This window comes from Scyliorhinus torazame, chromosome 24 (assembly GCF_047496885.1).
Source record: "Scyliorhinus torazame isolate Kashiwa2021f chromosome 24, sScyTor2.1, whole genome shotgun sequence".
NCBI classification, from domain to species: Eukaryota; Metazoa; Chordata; class Chondrichthyes; order Carcharhiniformes; family Scyliorhinidae; genus Scyliorhinus; species Scyliorhinus torazame.
In genome coordinates, this window is record NC_092730.1 from 56,458,183 (window position 1) to 56,474,080 (window position 15,898).

General features: G+C 45.8%; 2 non-coding genes across 2 annotated transcripts; one reads left to right on the top strand and one right to left on the bottom strand.

The window, feature by feature from the left end:
- The first annotated feature begins 7,582 nt into the window (after window positions 1-7,582).
- trnar-ucg (transfer RNA arginine (anticodon UCG)) lies at window positions 7,583-7,672 on the top strand. The gene is given in 2 exon segments: window positions 7,583-7,619; window positions 7,637-7,672. It is a non-coding gene; the product is annotated as a tRNA-Arg (tRNA).
- A 6,647-nt stretch (window positions 7,673-14,319) lies between these two features.
- trnap-agg (transfer RNA proline (anticodon AGG)) lies at window positions 14,320-14,411 on the bottom strand. Its single transcript has 2 exons — window positions 14,376-14,411; window positions 14,320-14,355 (listed from the first exon to the last, which is right to left on the bottom strand). It is a non-coding gene; the product is annotated as a tRNA-Pro (tRNA).
- Window positions 14,412-15,898: the final 1,487 nt, after the last annotated feature.

Consider the following 15,898-nt stretch of genomic DNA (forward strand, 5'->3'; position numbering starts at 1 on the left):
GTTTTGTATAGCTGCAACATGACCTCATGGCTCCTAAACTCAAACCCTCTACCAATAAAAGCTAACACACCGTACGCCTTCTTAACAACCCTCGCAACCTGGGTGGCAACTGTCAGGGATCTATGTACATGGACACCGAGATCTCTCTGCTCATCCACACTGCCAAGAATCTTGCCATTAGCCCAGTACTCAGTCTTCCTGTCATTCCTTCCAAAATGAATCACCTCACACTTTTCTGCATTAAACTCCATTTGCCACCTCTCAGCCCAGCGCTGCAGCTTATCTATGTCCCTCTGTAATTTGTAACATCCTTCTGCACTGTCCACAACTCCACCGACGTTAGTGTCATCTTCAAATTTACTCACCCATCCTTATACGCCCTCCTCCAGGTCATTTATAAAAATGACAAACAGCAGTGGCCCCAAAACAGATCCTTGTGGTACAGCACTAGTAACTGGACTCTAGCCTGAACATTTCCCATCAACCACCACCCTTTGTCTTCTTCCAGCTAGCCAATTTCTGAGCCAAACTGCTAAATCTCCCTGAACCCCATGCCTCCGTATTTTCTGCAGTAGTCTACCGTGCGGAACCTTATCAAACGCTTTATGAAATCCAGAGACACCACATCAACTGCTTTACCCTCATCCACCTGTTTGGTCACCTTCTCAAAGAACTCAATAAGGTTTGTGAGGCACGACCTACCCTTCACAAAACCGTGTTGACTATCTCTTATCAAATTATTCCTTTCCAGATGATTATACACACTATCTCTTATAAAACTTTCCAATATTTTTCCTACAACAGAAGTAAGGCTCACTGGTCTATAGTTACCGGGGCTATCTCTCCTCCTCTTCTTGAACAAGGGGACAACATATGCTATCCTCCAGTCTTCTGGCACTATTCCTGTAGACAAAGATGACTTAAAGATCAAGGCCAAAGGCTCAGCAATCTCCTCCCTCGCTTCCCAGAGAATCCTAGGATAAATCCCATCCGGCCCACGTGACTTATCTATTTTCACACTTTCCAGAATTGCTAACACCTCCTCCTTATGAATCTCAAACCCCTCTAGTCTAATATTCTCCTCGACAACATTGTCTTTTTTCTGTGTGAATACTGACGAAAAATATTCATTTAGCAATACCCCACAGAGGGACAATAAGGATATTTAACAATATCCAGTAATACCCTACAGAGGGGCAATAAGGATATTTAACAATATCCAGTAATACCCCCACAGAGGGACAATGAGGATATTTAATAATATCTAGTAATACCCCACAGACGGTCAATAAGGATATTTAACAATATCCAGTAGTACCCCGCAGAGGGGCAATAAGGATATTTAACAATATCATGTAATACCCCACAGAGGGGCAATACGGATATTTAACAATCTCCAGTCATACACCACAGAGGGACAATAAAGATATTTAACAATATCCAGTAATACCCCACAGAGGGGCAATAAGGATGTTTAACAATATCTAGTAATACCCCACAGAGAGGCAATAAGGATGTTTAACAATATCTAGTAATACCCCACATAGAGGCAATAAGGATATTTCACAATATCCGGTTATGCCCCACATAGAGGCAATAATGATATTTCACAATATCCGGTTATGCCCCACAGAGGGACAATAAGGATATTTAACAATATCCAGTAATACCCCACAGAGGGACAATAAGGGTATTTAACAATATCAAGTTAAAAACCACAATAAAACTCGAGACACCAGTTTCCCCTCTCGGACGGGTGTGAACAATCCAACCAGACTATTTACAACCAGAGAAGAGGAGATTTACCCGGAGTCCTGCCTGCAGCTGCCTTTCTTCCTCCAGCTCTCTCCCTCTGTTCCTTCTTCACTCTCACACATTGTGCCATCCTTCGATTTCCCTCCCTTTCCCCCTCCCTGTCTCTTCCTACCCCACTCCCTCTCTCTAATGTCTTTCTCTTTCTCTGGGCTCTCCCTTGTCTCCGGGCTCCCACTGACCCCGGGCTCGGGGACTCTCATCCCGGCCAGGGCTCTTTAACCGGCTCCATTCACAGGAAAAGTTTCCACAATAACATCCGCTGTCTCTGAAACCCCCAAACTGAAATTCAGACTCACCGTTAAGGTGAAGACTGCGGACTGCGGTTCCCGCTCCTGCTGTTTAATACAGATCACTATAACTGTGTACAGTGAGCAGAAAGAAATTGCTGTTGTTTGTAAACATTTCTTACTGACATCACTGTCATTCTGCTTTAACAGGACGAGGTTGTGTCTTCTGATATTTGAATCGATATAAAACTGTGCAAAGATATAAACTGAACGGGTAAATCTGAAACATCCTGAAAAGATTATTTATATTATGCTTCTAAACGGAGTCATTTCATTTCCACACAATGAACTTTGTCCAAATGTAAAATTGTGGAATCAGCTGTAGATAAACTCAGTCAGCCTGACGTGATTTGAACAAGCAACCTCCTGATGTGGCAAAGAGTCATTAGACTCAAACCATTAGATTTTACTCTCCCTACAGATGCTGCCAGACCTGCTGTGATTTTCCATCATTTTCTCTTTCGTATCAAGCAACCTTCTGATCTGGAGTCAGACGCGCTACCGTTGCGCGACACGCTCAAGTGCTGGTCACTGAACCTTTCTCCTCATAGATTTATTCATTATCAGTCAATGACTGGTACTGCACGTGAGGGTGGAATCCAGTCTCTGTCAGATATTGGTGCTGAATATCAGTGTGGAAATCTTTCTGTATCTACCAATCACAATTACTGTTTGGGAAAAGTGGGATTAATTCAGTATCGGTGGGTATGAGTGTTTTTTGGGCTGTTGGGGCACTCAACAGCGGATCAATGGTTTCCTGCTTGAACCAAGCATAGAATGCATTGAGTTTATCTCAGAGGGGTGCTCTGCTGCTGGAGACGCTGCTCGGCGTCGCTTTGTAGCCCGTTATGTTGTTTAAACCTTGCCACAACCGACGAGAGTCTGTAACACTAGGCTGTGACTCTAGCTTGGTCTGATATTCTCTCTTGGCATCCCGGATGGCTTTACCGAGGTTGTACCTGGATTTATTGTATAGGTCAGGGCCGCCTGACTTGAACACCTCAGATCTGTCCTTCTGTAGGGAGTCAATCTCCCGATTAAGCCATGGTTTCTGTCATGATATCCTCATTAACATATCTTGGTGCAATAACACACAAACACTGATGGGCAGGTAGATGGACCAACCAACACACACACAACATCGCAGCCAATCAGCAGTGAGAGCACACGCACTATAAAACAGGGAACACCACAGTTCCCGCTCATTCTACCAGGAGAGAGCTCAAAGCACAGAGCTCACAGCGTGCCACTCAGACATCCACCGTGTGCTGAGTGTCTCACTAAGATAGTGCTAGGGCTGGGTCCACAGGCTTGCTGGTGAAGTACGAACCACAGCCAGAAGTTAATAGTTATTATTGTACAGAATAATAAAACAGAGTTGTACCATCTACAACCGTGTTGGTTTGTTTGTTTATCGGAACACCCAACACGACATGATACCAGGTCTGGATACTCGCCAGCAACTGTGAGACCTACCGGCACCTCTTCAGAAATACGCCATCCTGCGCCATTGAAACCATCATCCCGTCACATCGGAACGCTGGAAACCTTCATATTCCGGATCGCTGGAAATCTTGGCGTCAACTGGAAGCTGTTTAAACAGAGCTTCCAACTCTTCCTAGAAGCCACAGGCAGGGAGAATGCATCGGACACCAGGAAGATCGCCCTCCTCCTCTCCACGGCAGAGCAACACGCCATCCACATCTACAACTCCCTGGCATTCACGGAAGGCGAGGACAAGACGAAGTACAAGACGGTCCTTTTAAAATTTGAGCAACACTTCAGCGTGGAAGTAAATGAGAGCTTCAAGAGGTACCTCTTCCAGCAGCGCCTGCAGGGTATGGATGAGCCTTTTCAGTCTTATTTGACATATCTCCATATCCTCGCGCAGTCCTGCGGCTATGAAGCCACCTCCGACTCCATGATTCGGGATCAGATAGTTTTTGGGGTCACCTCGGACACCCTACGCCAGCAGCTCCTCAACATAAAGCGCCTCACCCTAGCCACCGCCATCGAGACCTGTGTCCTCCACGAAGGCGCAACCAGCCGGTACTCCAAATTCCAGGCAGCCGAATCGGCACGGCAGGGTTCCTATGAGCCGAGCAGGTCCAGTCAATTGAGTTCCTCCCGGCCCGCGGCCCGGACGAGGGCGGCCATTTCGCGCGCTTTCCGAGGCCTCCCGCGCTTGTACACGCCAAAAGAGGGGACATCGACACAGAGAGACGGGATGCGCAGGCATGCTCTATGCAGGACCGCACCATGTATGCACGGTGGCGCGACGAACGCCATGACGTCACGACGTGCGGCAACTGTGGATTCGCACACTTAAAGCGGCAATGTCCAGCCAAAGCGCGACAATGCCTCTGCTGCAGCAGGATGGGCCACTACGCTGCCTGCTGTCGAGCAGCTCAACGTGCCAACTCTCTGCAATTCTGCCAGCCTCGCAGGGACGTGCGGGCCATTTAGCCCCCATACACCGAATCATACCCTGACGATGTGCAGACCGGTGATACCGACGACCGGGAAGCCTTTTGTGTTGCGGTAATAAACAAGAACTGGATGTCCCCAAGTCGGACCCACCAGCCGATGCCAGTGCACAGCATTAATCCGGGCGATGAATGGTGTGCCACCCTAACGGCCAACCCAAATCCGTCGCCCACCTAATAGACTGGACTTATGAGCCTGTTTGCACATTGGACTCACTAAATTGTTTTGCAATACTGTTAACGTGTTTCTTTCTTGTTGTTCCAGAAGTTCTGTTTTGATATTTGCTGATTGCACTTGTTTTGTTTGTGCTACAACCTCGTTGCTCTGTTGCACCTGACACCTTCCGATGTATATAGTTTAGCCTCATGTACATGTTGTAAATATTGCACATATTCATATGCACTCAGTACACACCAATATTTATTACCATGTAGGCACATTACCTTGTGAAAAGGGGGGATGTCATGATATCCACATTAACATATCATAACATATTCTCTGAAGGTAAATTTGCAGGTTGAGTTCGTAATTAAGAAAGCAAATGCAATGTTGTCATTTATCTCAAGAGGCTTGGAATATAAAAGCAGGGATGTACTTCTGAAGCTTTATAAAGCACTAGTTATTCCCCATTTAGTCTTCTGTGAGCAATTCTGGGCCCCACACCTCAGGAAGGACATACTGGCAGTGGAGCGGGTCCAGTGGAGATTCACACAGATGATCCCAGGAATGGGAGGCCTAACATACGATGAACATCTGAGGATCCTGGGACTATATTCATTGGAGTTTAGGAGGTTGAGCGGAGATCTAATAGAAACTTACAAGATAATGAATGGCTTAGATAGGGTGGACGTAGGGAAGTTGTTTCCATTAGCAGGGGAGACTAGGACCCGGGGGCACAGCCTTAGAATAAAAGGGAGTCACTTTAGAACAGAGATGAGGAGGAATTTCTTCAGCCAGAGAGTGGTGGGTCTGTGGCATTCATTGCCACAGAGGGCGGTGGAGGCCGGGACGTTGAGTGTCTTTAAGACAGACGTTGATAAATTCTTGATTTCTCGAGGAATTAAGGGCTATGGAGAGAGAGCGGGTAAATTGAGTTGAAATCAGACATGATTGAATGGTGGAGGACTCGATGGGCCGAATGGTCTTACTTCCACTCCCATGTCTTATGGTGTTATGGTGCAATCACACACACACACTGATGGACAGGTAGTTGGACCAACCAACACACACACAACATCGCAGCGAATCACCAGTGAGGGCACACGCACTATAAAACAGGGCACACCACAGTTCCCGCTCATTCTACCAGGAGATAGCTCAGAGCACAGAGCTGACAGCGAGCCACTCAGACATACACCATGTGCTGAGTGCCTCACTAAGATAGTGCTAGGGCTGGGTCCACAGGTTTGCTGGTGAAGTACGAACCACAGCCAGAAGTTAATAGTTATTATTGTACAGAATAATAAAACAGAGTTGTACCATCTACACCCGTGTTGGTTCATTTGTGTATCACAACACCCAACACGACAGTTTCTGGTTGGGAAACGTACGTACTGCTTTCTTTGGCACGCAGTCGTCCACACAATTGCTGATGAAGTCTGTGACAGTGGTGACATACGCATTTCAGTTAGTTGCTGAGTTCTTAAATATGGACCAGTCCACTGTCTCCAACAGTCACGTCAGAGCTCTTCTGCTTCCTCGGACCAGCACTGCACGACCTTCTTAGCTGGATTCTCCCGCTTAAGTTTCTGCTTGGATGCCGGGAGAAGGAGCACAGTCCTTTGGTCTGATTTTCCAAAGTGCGGCCACGGGATGGAACGGTAGGTGCCCTTGATTTTTGAGGAGCAGTGGTCAATCGTGTTGTCTCCCCTGGTGGGACAGGAGATGTGCTGGTGGAATTTTGGCAGTACACTCTTGAGGTTGGCCTTGTGGAAGTTTCCGGCCACGATGAATGTGCTTTCAGTATGGACAGTGTTTGACTATTCACCACCCAAGGCCTCAAACAAAAGCTAAAAATCACAGCATTTTCACTTCACCCACATCAAGTTAACCAGAGACACAACAGACACGGTACAGACGAGGATGTGATATGAAGCCACCTGTACAGAGCACAATGGATTATTGTGCATCACCTTAACCACGTGGTACAGCTGCTTTACTTCAGGGCCCTTTAGTATCCCTCAATCAGACTTCTTTGAGTTTCTTTCGCACAGGTGCTGATTTACAGTGTACCGTCAAAGTGTAAATAAAAAATAAATCTCTGAGGAGAAAGGTTCAGTTATTAGAACTTGGGCTTCTGGCGCTAAGGTAGCGCGTCCGACTCCACATCAGAAGGTTGCGTCCAAATCACGTCAGGCTCCCGGAGATTTTCTGCAGCTGGTTCCAGGAATTTCTCTCTGTGTTGGAATGTTTTTGAAATGACTCCGTTCAAAAGCGCAATTCAAATAATCTTTTCCGGATATTTCTGATTTACCTGCTCAGTTTATATTTTTGCAAGGTTTAATATCGGATCAAATATCACGAGACTCAAACTCGTCCTGTTAATGCAGAATGACAGTGAGTTCAGTAAGAAATGTTTACAAACAACTGCAATTTCTTTCTGCTCAATGTACACAGTTATAGTGATCTGTATTAAACAGCAGGGGCGGGAACCGCAGTCCGCAGTCTTCACCTTAACGGTGAGACTGATTTTCAGTTTGGGGGTTTCAGAGAGAGTGGATGTTATTGCGGAAACTGAAGTCACTTTTCCTGTGAATGGAGCCGGATAAAGAGCCCTGGCCGGCCTGAGAGTCCCCGAGCCTCCATGAATCTTCACAGCTCACAGAGTGAAGGGCTTTTCCACTTTGAAAATGACCATATCCGGCAACTGGAGCTTTCCCTTGTATTTTCTGGGATCTGGGAAACAGCGGATCACCAAACAATAGAAATGAAACACATAGAATCGCTGTATTTATTAACAAGAGATAAACATCAGCTCACGTATCATACCCAGTGGCCGCGTGGCCTAATGGATAAGGCGTCTGACTTCGGTGCATTTCAGTGATGATATCAGAAGATTGCAGGTTCGAGTCCTGCCGCGGTCGTTTTTTACAGAAATCCGGTGAAACTTGCTGACAGCCGAGTTTTCCCTCCTCAGCTCAAACTTCCACCTGTCCATCCAAACACTGTTGTGGTTTTTTGCAATGTAATTTCTTGTAACTTTGTTCATTCAATTGTCTCTCATATTTTGTTTAGCCCCTAATGAATCCACAATATCTGTCTAATTTAGATAAAGTGTAGAATAAATTATTATGTATCAATCGGTTCAATACAATTCTGTGGAGGAAATTCGAATGTCCTCAGGAAGATGGATAGAGTCATAGATGTTTACAGCATAAAAACAGGCCGTTCGGCCCAGCTTGATCATGCCGTTCAGTCTCTATCACTAAGCTAGTCCCACTTGCCCGTGTTTGGCCCTCTCTTATCCATCCTGCCCATGTAACTGTCCAACTGATTTTTTAAAGATTAAATTGTACACGCCCCTGCCTCTGGCAGCCCGTCCCAGATACTCACCACCCTCAGCGTGAAGAAATTTCCTGCCTGGTCTATTTAGTATCTCTCCCCTCTCACCTTATACAAATGCCCTCTAGTTCGAGACACATCTACCTTTGGGGAAATGTGTCGACTACCTACCTTATCTGTGCTCCTCATTATTTTATAGATCGCTGTAAGATCACCCGTAAGCCTCTCAAGCTACAGGGGGAAAAGTCCTGGCCTATCCAGCCGCTCCTTATAACGCAGACTATCAAGTCCTGGTAGCATCCTCGTAAATTGCTTCTGCACTCTTTCTAGGTTAACAATATCCTTCCGATAGTAGGGTGACCATAACTGAACACAGCATACCGTGTGTGGTCTTACCAATGTCTTGCACAACTTCAACAAGACGTCCCAACTCCTGTATTCAATATTCTGACCAATAAAACCGAGCATGCTGAATGCCTTCTTCACCATTTTGTCCGACTACGACGCTATCTTCAAGGAGCTATGGACCTGTACACTCCTTGATCTTTTTGTTCTATAACTGTACCCAACTCCTTACTATTAATTGAACGAGTCCAGCTCTGATTGGATCAACCAAAATGCATCTCCCCACATTTATCCAAATTAAACACCATTTGCCATTCATAGGCCCACTGGCCCAAGATGTTAACAATGAGCTGAATCAACTGTTTTATGTCCAGAGGGATGAAAGATTATGTCACTGGATTGGGAATCCAGAGGCCTGAACTAAACTTTGGGACACGTAAGAAATCCCACCATTCAAATTCACCGATTTAATCGATTTACAAGGGGATTAACAGGGTGGATGCTGAGAGGTTGTTTCTTCATGTGGGAGAGTCTCGGACCAAAGGGAATGATCTCAGAGTAAGGGGCCGCCCATTCAAAGCAGGGATGATGAGTAATTTCTTCTCTCAGACTATAGTGTATCTGTGGAACCATTTTTGTAACCGAATAGGGCTGTCAGGCTGGGTCAGTTAATATGTTCAAGGCTGATACAGACAGATTTTTAATCAGTAAGGAAATCAAGGATTATGGGGATGATGTGGGAAAGTGGGTTTGAGGATTATATCAGATCAGTTAAAACCTATCTGAATGGTGGAGCAGACACGATTGGCCGAATGACCTACTTCTGCTCCTCCGTCTTACAGTGTAATGAGCTCATCTGATGAACTTGTTTTCACGGCTGGGTGGCCGGTTCTGGAAAGACAAAATCTGCCAGCAGTGCCCCAGATGAAGCTGGCGTCTGTTTTAGAGATTCTGAAGCCGCATGTTTTCATGGTGCCAAACTCCTGCCCAAAGCTGGTGTCGTGATTTAAATCGATTATCAGACAGAGGATTAGGAATATCGGTATAGAGATTGGTGCAAGAAGATTCATTCCTCAGGCCTGTTGAACTCCGAATCTAACCTTCATCCTAGTTCCGTGTCGACGAGACTGGATTCAAACCCGCAGATGCAAAGCACAATGGATTAGCAGCGCATCACAGTCACCTCTCGGCCAACTCGCCATGTAACCTGACTTCACCAAACCTGACTTTTAACATCCCCAATAACTAACGGAAGAAGGTTGTCTAAATGCATTGGTCCAGATATGCAGCCAGATGTGAAGTGTTGGAAATGTTGTTCCTGTCAGCAAATTACATTTCCATCATGTCAACTCAGGGATTGTTCTGATTGGACTGATGGGAAACACTTCAACACCATGTCCAACATGTTTCTACACATTGTAAATAAAACACCGCGGAAAGACTGAAAGATACAAACAATTGATCGCATCATGATGGACATCCCTCGGACGCCTCAAACATCCCGTCAATGTCGGAGTTCTGACGATTCTAATTTGTTATCCAGAGAAACCCTGCAGGACATTCGGCCTCTTGAGCCTGCACCGAACTTCAGAAAGCGTACTCGACCTGGACCCCCTCTTCCGCTTCTCCTCATAACCCCGCACTTGCTCATGACGAATCCACCCAACCTACACTGTGGGACGAAACAGGAACACACTGAAAAAACCCATGAAGACACGGGGTAAAGTGTAAACTCCACACAGATAGTCACACAAGCTGGAATCCAACTATAATGAAATGCGAACTGACAGGATGAATTGCTCTAACTCCACATGAGTTGAGTGAGTGGGAAAATGAATGGCAGATGAATGTATAATATGTATAAATGTGAGGTTATACACTTTGGGAGCAAAACCAGGAAGGCAGATTGTCATCTGAATGTCCATTAATAGGAGAGGGGAATGTGGAACGAGACCTGGCGGTCCTCGTACACCTGTTGCTGAGGGTGAGCTTGCAGGTGCAGCAGGCGGTAAAGGAGGTCAATAGTATGTTGGCCTTCATCGCGAGAGGATTTCAGTGCAGGAGCAGGAATATTCTTGGTGCAATTATCCAGGGCCCTGGTGAGGCCAGGTCTGGAATATCGTGTGCACATTTGGTCTCCTTCTCTGAGAAAGGGTGTTCTTGCTGTAGAGGGAGCGCAGCGGAGGTACAGCACACTGATTCCTGGGATTAAAGGTCTGACGTATGAGGAGAGACTGGGCGGTTGCGATTGTATTCGCTGGCGTTCAGAAGAATGAGGGGATTTCATAGAAAGCTGTCGAATTCCAAAAGGACTGGACAGAGTTGATGCAGGAAGAATGCTCCTGATGGTGGGATGTTCAGAACCAGGGGTCACAGTCTGAGGATATGGGGGAGACCGTGTTGGACGGAGAAGAGTATAAATGTCTTTACGCAGAGTTTGGTCAGATTGGAATTTGCTCCCACAGCAATTTGCTGAGGCAAAACCACTATATTTTCAAGAAACAGTTTGATGACGCACGTGGGGTGAAGGCAATCAACAATACGGGAGGGGAGGCGGGGGAAGGAGGGATCAGCCAATTGGGTTGGATGATCAGCCATGATCACAATGAATGGCAGAGAAGGCACGAAGGGCCGAAGGGCCTCCTTATGCTCCATTTGTTTATGTTTCTATGATTGGCGCAGAGCAACTTAAAGGCTGCTAGGCGGGAGGTGACGCTGATCTTCACAGGAACAGACAGCGAGACGGAACATTGATCATAAACAGACAGTGAGAGAATACAACACAATAAACACAGGGAGCAACAATGGGAAATAACAAATGCATTTGATTGGAATGTTCAATATCGTTTGGAATTGACAAAACACCGCCTGAAGAGGAAATTAAACTGGAATTCCCAACATTTTACCATCTCGGTGAGAAAGGAGAAACGGAGAGAACAATGTAGGAAGGAAGAAAAGAAAGGATGGAACTGCTCCCTTGTACTTGGGGAACTGCTGGTCCACAATTTGCAGCATCTCACCGATTAGAAACAAAAGGACATAAAACTCTATCATTCGTGGATTCAATCAGATTCAGATTCATTTTGAACTCTAAAGGCTAAAGTATTTCTCACTCACTCAATATATTGAGACATTTGAGAATAAATTGACCCCACAGGGTAATGTTGTGTTTCTGCTCTCTGGTTATTTATTTTTCCTGTTACTCTTCCATTCGATGTAAATCAACAGGAAGTAAAGAGGGAAAGGAGCGAGGGAGCGAATATTCTGTTTCCTTACATGATTCTCTTCTGATCGTCACTTTACAGAATATAATCAAGGTGTAAATGAGGAAATCTGTCAGCATTGAAATTTAATCTTCGACAGGAGGTCTTGTGGCGCCCGATAGCGCTTCTGAATGCCGATCCGAAGGCTGCGTGTTAAATCACGTCAGGATTCACGTCTGCTTGTTCCAGGATTTTATATCTGGACAAAGCCCATTGAGTGGGGAAGTTTTGAAAATCACACAAAGATAGGGAGTGAAGTATGTTGTGAAGAGGACAGAAGCAGCTTACAGACGGATACAGAGAGGTTGAGTGAGTGACAGAAACCTGGCAGCTCCAAAACAATGTTTAAAAAGCGCAGGGTTTCGCTTTGGCAGGTAGAGTAAAAATAAACAGAGCTTTACTTCGACGTCCAACGGCTGCAGAATTACGAGGGATCTCGGTTTGCTGATGCATGAATCACGAAAACTGAGTGTGTCAGTGCAACAAGTAATTAAGAAGGTGAGTAGATTTCTATCCTTATTACGAGAGGAGTTGAACATAAAAGTAAGGGAGTTATTCTTGAGTGATACAGTGAATTGGTGAAACCACATCACAGGATCAGAGAATGGTTACAGCGCAGAAAGAGGTCATTTGGACAATCGTGTTTACACCGTCTCTCCAAACAAGCATTACGAGTTAGTGCTATTCCCCCGCCCTGTCCCCGAACTGTTGCAAGTTTTTTCTATTCAAGTAATCACCTGATGCCCTCTTGAACGCTTCAGTTGAACCTGCCTGCACCACACTTCCAGTCAGTGCATTCCAGACCCGAAGAACTCGTTGTGCAAAAGTGCTTCTTTTTCAAACATCACATCTGCTTCCTTTGCAAATCAACTGAAATCTGTGCCCTCTCATTCTTGCTCTTTTAACTCGGGGGAACTGTTTCGCTCTATTTACTTCGCCTCGCCCGCTCATGATTTTGAACATCTCGATCAAATCTACCCTCAGCCTGATTCTGTCCAAGGAGAACGTTCCCAACATCTCCAATCTAGCCTCATAAATGGAACCTATTCTATAAACCTCTTCTGCACGCTGCCCAATACGTCCACAGCCTTCCAATATTGTGGCTCCCAGAGCTGTGCAAAATATTCCATCTGATGTCTAACTGGCGCCTTGTACAGATTCAGCATAACCTCCTTCCTCTTGTTTTCTTTTCCATTCGGAATAAACCCAGAATAAGATCTGCTTTATTGTCTGTTCTCTCCACCTGTCCTGCTACCTTCAATGGTCTATCCACACATACACCCACTTCTCTCTGCTCCTTCATCCCATAAATATTTGAATGGCAGCACCGTAGCATAATGGTTAGCACTATGGCTTCAGAGCGCTGGGTCTCAGGTTCGGATCGCGCTTGGATCAGTGTCTGTGTTCTCCCTGTGTCTGCGTGGGTTTCCTCCGGGTGCTCCGGTTTCCTTCCACACTCCAAAGATGTGCAGTTTAGGTGGATTGGCCATGCTAAATTGCCCTTAGGTTAGATGGGGTTGCTGGGATACGGGGACAGGGTGGAGGTGTGGTTTTCAGTGGGGTGCTCTTTGAAGAGCCGGTGCAGATTCCATGGTCCGAATGGCCACCTTCTGCACTGTAAATTCTATGATTCTATACTTCCCTACCAAAATGCATCATCTCACACGTCTCCAGATTGAAATTCTTTTTGAAGTTCTATCCAGATTGTCCACGTCTCAATTTACAAAATTTCCAAGTTTGCACCATCATCAAACTTTGAAACTGTTCCCTGTGCACCATGATCTAGCACATTGTTATATATCAGGGAAAGCAAATATTCCAGTAGGAACCCATGTGGAACACTACAAACCTTCTTCCAGTCCGAAAAGTCTCTAATTGACCATTACATTCTGTTCTTAATATTCAGCCACATTTATATCCTACTGTCCCTATTACTACTGTCCCTTTTAAGCCAGGAGCTGTAACATTTCGCTAATGCTGTGCAGTTTTGGTCTCCTTATTTGGGGAAAGATGTAAATACGTTGGAGACGGTTCAGAGGAGGTTTCCTCGATTGGTGCCAGGAATGAGCGGGGTTTCTAATGAGGAAAGGTTAGACAGACTGCACTTGTTTCCAGTGGAGATGTGAAGACTGACAGTTAATTTGATTGAAGTACACCAGATTTTGAATGGTCTTGACAAGGTGGACGTGGAAAGGATGTCACTGCTTGTGGGTGAGAGCAGAACTATTGGGCAGAGATAAACAAGGATTTCGCCCTTTTCGGTCGGAGATTTGGAAATGTCTCCCTCTCAGAGAGTTGTGCGACTTTGGAACTCTGCCTCAGAAGGTGTGGAAGCGGGACATTGATTATTTTTAAGGCGGAGATTGAAAGATTCTTGTTCAGCAAATAAATCAAAGGTTACATACAACCATTGCATTCAGCCAGCTACCTGGATGCACAAGCGTTCGTTTGTTTTACTTGATATCTGAGGATAAATTCAGAGTCCGACACCATGGTGAAACGGTCTGTAAATGTCGTGTTCGTTTCTTCACATGTTCTGCACTGATATATTCTCTGGAGCTCAACCCTGCTCCCGATTTCAGTCAATGACACCATATCGATCGTCCTGATTTAAAAAAACAGGGCTCGTCCGGGATTTGAACCCGGGACCTCTCGCATTTTATCGCAAATGGAAGCTCCCTAAGCGAGAATCATACCCCTAGACCAACGAACCAACCGAAGATCACAGCTCACTCAAACCAGCTTCTCATTGCCTCCCGAAGCTTATTGTATCAGCTCAATGCGCTTCTATATTCCTGTTCAATTTGGTTTCGTTGTTAAAATAAAATCAAAAGAAAAATTGTTGTCCCTTGCTTTTCGTACTGGGATCATTGGGTAAATTGGGGTATTTTGGGTTTGTTGGCCTCCACTGCGAACAAAATAAAACAGAACCTGAGGAAGGAGCAGTGCTCCGAAAGCTAGTGTTTGAAACAAACCTGTTGGACTTTAACCTGTTGTTGTCAGACGTCTTACTGAACAGAATAAAAGACATACGGGCCCAGTCGTTGCTCTTGCTGAGTATTTCGCAAGCCCAGGCCAGATGGTGGGGGGTGAATGTAATGCGACATGAATCCAAGGACCCGGTTGAGGCCGCACTCATGGGTGCGGAACGTGGCTACATGTTTCTGTTTGTCGATTCTGCATTGTCGCGCGTCCTGAAGGCCGGCTTGGAGAACGCTGACCCGGTGGTCAGAGGCTGAATGTCCTTGACTGCTGAAGTGTTCTCCGATGTGTTCTCCGGTGTGACATGTGAATATTCGATTCATTCTCTGTCTGCAGTCTCTGCTGCTGTGTGTGGCACACAACTAGCCAGCCGCTGATTTGATCTCACTTAAAATAACTTTTAATTGCGTCCCAAAGCCCATCAGTTTCCCCACATAATAAATCAGAAATGTGAATGAACAATGTGACATTTATCTCTCTGTACTGGTGATGACCAGAAGCAGTGATGTCAGATTTCACCACTCGCCAAGTCAGCCTGTGGTTGCGTCTCGCCAATCACGTGGGTAATGTAATTCTGCCAGTCAGTGTGTTCAGTTGGCATTTTAGGAGAAATTCGAAGTCATCATGACTTCATCAGTGGCCTCATGGTTAAGGTGTGAGTGATAGAACATCGAAAATTACAGCACAGAACAGGCCCTTCAGCCCACGATGTTGTGCCGGCCCTTTGTCCTAGATTAATCATAGAATATACAGTGCAGAAGGAGGCCATTTGGCCAATCGAGTCTGCACCAGCCCCCGGAAAGAGCAGCCCACCCTTGGACTGTAGGAGGAAAACGGAGCACCCGGAGGAAACCCATGCAAACACGGGGAGGATGTGCAGACTCCACACAGACAGTGATCCAAGCCGGAATTGAACCTGGGACCCTGGAGCTGTGAAGCAATTGTGCTATCCACAATGCCACCGTGCTGCCCTTAAGAAGAAATTAATCTACACTATATCATTCTACCGTAATCCATGTACCTATCCAATAGCTGCTTGAAAGTCCATAATGTTTCCGACTCAACTACTTCCACAGGCAGTGCATTCCATGACCCCACTACAATCTGGGTAAAGAACCTACCTCTGACATCATCCCTATATTTTCCACCATTCACCTTAACTGTATGTCCCCTTGCAATGGTTTGTCCACCCGGGGGAAACGTCTCTGACTGTCTACT